Consider the following 5,438-nt stretch of genomic DNA (forward strand, 5'->3'; position numbering starts at 1 on the left):
ACCCGCCTCAGCCTCCCCAAGTACTGGGATTACAGGCATGAGCCACCACGCCCAGCTGTCAGTTTCAATCAGCAGAGAATGACTTCTGGTTTTTTTGTTTAAAGTTTGGTCAATTTCTGGAACAAACACATGTATTTTCCTTGGAGACATTCCAAATTCAAATAATTATTTCCTTTTATAAGTATTGACCATTATAAATTAATACACTCGTCCCACCTCTCCCCTTCTTTATTTCACTGTTTCGGAGACATCCACCAAATGTATTTGTTAGTTCTTACGCCAACAGTAAAAAAAATAAATAAATAAAAATCTTTGTTGTTCGAGTCCTTACAGCTTGACCTCCTCAAAACATCTGACACTACGGATCATGCCTCCCAGTCCTGGCTTCCGTAACAGCATTTCCTTCTCTTCAATTTCACCTTTAACTCCCAGGGTCTTCCCCTTCTCCTTTACCCTAGTTCCTCTACCCAATTCAAACTCAGCCTATATACATTCTTGAAACATTCTTCTCTGTTGTAAAACTGTAACCTTCCAGGTCACAAAGTAAAGATCCCTTCCTGTTTGTACCCCGAACACATTATCTCTTAGTATTATTATTTTGAGATAGAGTCTCACTTTGTCACCCAGGCAAGAGTATAATGACACAATCTTAGCTCACTGCAACCTCTGCCTCCCAGGTTCAAGCGATTCTCCTGCCTCAGCCTCCTTAGTAGCCGGGATTACGGGTGGCTACCACCATGCCCAGCTAATTTTTGTATTTTTAGTAGAGATGGGGTTTCACCATGTTGGTCAGGCTGGTCTTAAACTCCTGACCTCAGGTGATCTGCCCGCCTTGGCCTCCCAAAGTTCTGGGATTACACAGATGAGCCACCATGCCCGGCTATCCCTTATTATAAGGGATAATAATGTACAGATTATTATACAAGGGATATTATAATATCCCTTCTAGAAGGGATGCGTTCAGGGATAACATATATACCGCATAATATCGAGTGAGGAATATCATGACCTATTATCCCTACTGGCCTCAAAGCGCCTCAAAAGCAGAGGGCACATCTTTTGTCTTTGTGTCCCAGCCCCTAAAACAAGCACACATTTGGTTGAATTTTTTTGCGGCCTGAATGACTTCTAAGTAGGTAAATGATTCAAATGTATTTCTTTAGTCCTAATGTCAACTTGCTACTCTGGTATTTCCAACTGTGTATTGAATACCGCTATTTGGATATGTTCCCCATTACTTTAAACCCAATATATTCAAAATAGAACTAATTCATTCTCCTCTATGAACACCTCCAGCTCTGATGTACTCTTTCAGTAGAACCAGAGTTTTCTCAGTTACTGAGGTTAAAAATCTAGGCTGGGCATGGCGACTCCCACCTGTAATCCCAGCACTTTGGGAGGCCGAGGAAGGCAGATCACTAAAGGTGAGGAGTTCAAGACCAGTCTGGCCAACATTGGGAAACCCCGTCTGTACTAAAAATACAAAAATTAGCTGGCTGTGATGGTGCGCACCTGTAATCCCAGCTACTCTCGAGGCTGAGGCACAAGACTCTCTTGAACCCGGGAGGTGGAGGTTGGGCTCGAACTGTGAGCCAAGGTGACACCACTGCACTCCAGCCTGGGCAACAGAGACCCTGTCTCAAAAAAATAGATATCTAGAAGTCATTTTGGAGTTCTCTTTCCTTTATTCTTATCCAATTAAAAGTCAACTCTATCCAAAATACTTCTAAAATTCCCAGTCTAGTCCCTTAGCTCATGCCCGGATCATGTCAACAGTTTCCTTAACTTTAAAACTAACCTGCTGCATATTCTTCTTGCCTGACACTCCTTTTCCTCAACATTCACTAGTTTCTCAAACGTCCTCTTAGAGGGCCAAAAATCTCTTCCTAATTCCAATGCAACTCCTTAGCTCCTCCCTTCTGGCCTGGAACACGCCACCGTTTCCGAGCAGACCTCCTTGCCTCCAGCACTGCCCCGCTCCAAGCGCACCCTTCACGTTGAATTAAGCACAAGTGTAACGTTCCCTGCTTTAACCCCAGTCACTTCTCATCACCCCATCAAAGTCAGCACACATCGTTAAACCTGACCCCTTCCTCTCCTGCCACTTCCTCCCTTCGCCACCTCACACCCTCTCTATAGCCGTGATACTGACTTTTAGCAGTTCCTGTGATCTCCCTTGCTCTGTTACCTATGACAATGCTACTCATATTCTGGTATATACTTCCCTTTGTTTAACTTGTTTGGGCCATTCAGATTTCAGTTAAAATACCTTCTCCTCCAGGAAGTCTGCCAAAGCTGCCCCAGGCTGGGTACTTCTCTCCTTTGCACTTCTAGAGTTCCAAAGCAATTTTTTCAAACTTATCTCCATGATTGCCGGGGCCACCATTATAGTTTATTATATCTCTACCACCAAGTCTAGTCCCTAACAAAAGGTCAATAATTATCTGTTAGAATAAAAAGATCAAAAAATGATTTCGTTTTATTTTGAATAACTCAAACTACGGTGGTACAATACTCAAATAAGGTGGCGCTAATCTCAAAGTAAACTGGGACTATTCAGTAAGATGAGGAAAATTGGGAGCCTCAGAACAAGCAACTGAAGATAAGAGATGAACAATTCCATCTGGGGTACTGCTCAAAACGCTTGCGGTCTTGGCGGCTTTATTCCTCTAGCTGAAAACTGAAACTTACATTTCCATTAACTGGAGAAATTCTGTGGTATGTTCATATAATGGAATATTACACTTGGCCAAAAAAAGGAAAGAAACTAAGAACTAATCATACATCATGGATAACTCTCAAAAACACTGTTGAACAAAAGAAGCCAAACGCAAAAGAGTATGTAATATGTGATTCTGTGACTTCCACTGCTAAGAAGGTGACAGACACATCTGTTCTGATACATACCAGAAGAGTGATTGCCTGGAATGGGTGGGGCTTCAGTGGAAACCGGCAAGAGGAAATTTCTGAGATGATGGAAATCTTCATCTTGATTTAGGTGATAGTCACACAGGTGTATACATTTCTCAGCATACACTGGCCGTATATTCAGTACTTACACATTTTACTCTATGTAAACTGTATCTCAATAAAGTATTGTAAAGATGCTCATATGATGTCCAGGTGGAGGTATCTTACTAGGCATTTTGGAGACAAATGAAACTCAGAACAATGGCATAGCTGCTACCACTGCTGCCTGTCTAGAATGCCCTTTCTCTTCAACACTGAGACTGCTCCTCAACTCAGAAACCACATAGTGAGGAAAGTGATGGTAAAGTAATTGGACATGCGATTTTAAATTCAGAATTTATACTTCCAAATAAGTGACATTCCTTTCAAAGAAATGTATTACAGAAAAAGCAGAAAAGGTTTGAATAAGTTCATCTATTTTGGAAAGTTATGAACTTATTCAACCGACGGTCCTGTTGCTCTAAATGGCTCAACTCCCTTCAGAGCCTGTGACCAGTCTCACAAATTAGCTTTCTTTTTTTTTTTTTTTTTTTTCTCACGGAGTTTTCACTCACGTTACCCAGACTGGAGTGCAATGGCGCGACCTCGGCTCACCGCAACCTCCGTCTCCTGGGTTCAGGCAATTCTCCTGCCTCAGCCTCCTGAGGAGCTGGGATTACAGGCACGCACCACCATGCCCAGCTAATTTTTTTTGTATTTTTAGTAGAGACGGGGTTTCACCATGTTGACCAGGATGGTCTCGATCTCTTGACCTCGTGATCCACCCGCCTCGGCCTCCCAAAGTGCTGGGATTACAGGCTTGAGCCACCGCGCCCGGCCAATTAGCTTTCAATTAGCTATTTAACAGCCTTTAGCAAACCCCGTTAAATAGCTAATTCCAAATCTATTTCCAACCCTTTCCTTGCCTGCTTTTTCTGTAATAGGAAATATCTTCACTTTTCCAGCCTCCCCGATAGCTAGTGGTAACCGTATCACACAGAACTGTGGCCAAATGAGACTTCAGAATTTTTCAAAGTCCTCTTGGAAAGGTTTTGCTTACCTGAGAAAAAGGTCACATCACTCATGTCAAGCACGCCCCCTTCTTTCCACCTTAAATAAAGATGCAATGCCTAGAGATGGGTAGTCTTCTCAAATGCCAAGAGAAAGGCCAATGGATTCGGACACTAACCTTGGCATTTTTGAGCCACTGCGTGAGGACAGCAGCCACTTTCCTCCCGTCATTCTATATTTGATAAATAACTCTCACTCCAACTAAAAGCACCAGTTTATTCACAGCCAAGTATATTCCTGGTATAATTTTTAAAGAGGCAGATGTTAAGTTTGCAATTAAATTTTTTTTTCTTTTTTGAGACAGAGTCTCACTGGTGTCGCCCAGGCTGGAGTGCAATGGCGTGATCTCGGCTCACTGCAAACTCCACCTCCCAGGTTCAAGCAATTCTCCTGCTTCAGCGGGAGAGATCCGCCAGCCTTGACCTCCCAAGTGCTGACATCACAGGCATGCGCCACCGTGCCCGGCCGGATTTGATCTTTTATTAAAGATACCCGAGTAACTTGGAGATAGGTCTAGTTGGTAAAGTGGCAATTAATCAAAACAAGTAATGTCACTTTGGGCCAAAACAAAGGTGTATCATAAAGTAATAGGAATATATTTACCATAAAGATGACAAGTTGCCAGTCAGGCAGGGTAATCTCAGCACTTCGGGGGCTTAGGCGGGAGGATCACGACAGATGATCAGGAGTTCGAGACCAGCCTGGTCAATGTGGTGAAACCCCTCTACACTAACAATACAAAAATTAGCTGAGCGTGATGCCACCTGTAATCCCAGCTACTCGGGAAGCTGAGGCAGGAGAAGCATTTGAACCCAGGAGATGGAGGTTACAGTGAGCCAAGATTGCACCACTCTACTCCAGCCTGGGCAACAGGGCAAGACTCCATCTCGATCAATTAATCAATCAATGATGGCAAGACGTAACCCAGTATTGTTGATGCCTAGCATTTGTCACATACTAAACCAAGAAATACAAAGGATGAGAATCTTTTACATTTCCAACAGCTTAATAGTACTCAGCCGATTCAAACGAAAGTTTACTTCCACCTGTCACCAATTCACTTATTATTTTGATGCACAAGTTTTAAAAGGAATATAAACACACGAGGTTGGGAATCTTGCTTGAAGCAAAGCCAGACCTTTTTGCCTAAAATATTTACCATGAGGATCTCACCAGAAATGTGTGTCAGGCTGAGGACACCAAGAGTACATTACACAAGCTGGCCCGAGGGTTAAGTTCAGAGCTTATCAGGTGCAGCACACACATACTGAATACATTCCACACAAGCACACCTCGACTGACTGTACCTCACAGACACCCCCAGTTTGTTACACACAGGTTGAAGGCTCGTGGCAATCACACATCTAGCATGTCTTCCAGCACCGTTTCTCCAACAGCATGTGCTCACTTGGTGGCTA

The sequence above is a fragment of the Cebus imitator genome, unplaced genomic scaffold (assembly GCF_001604975.1).
Source record: "Cebus imitator isolate Cc_AM_T3 unplaced genomic scaffold, Cebus_imitator-1.0 Scaffold722, whole genome shotgun sequence".
NCBI classification, from domain to species: Eukaryota; Metazoa; Chordata; class Mammalia; order Primates; family Cebidae; genus Cebus; species Cebus imitator.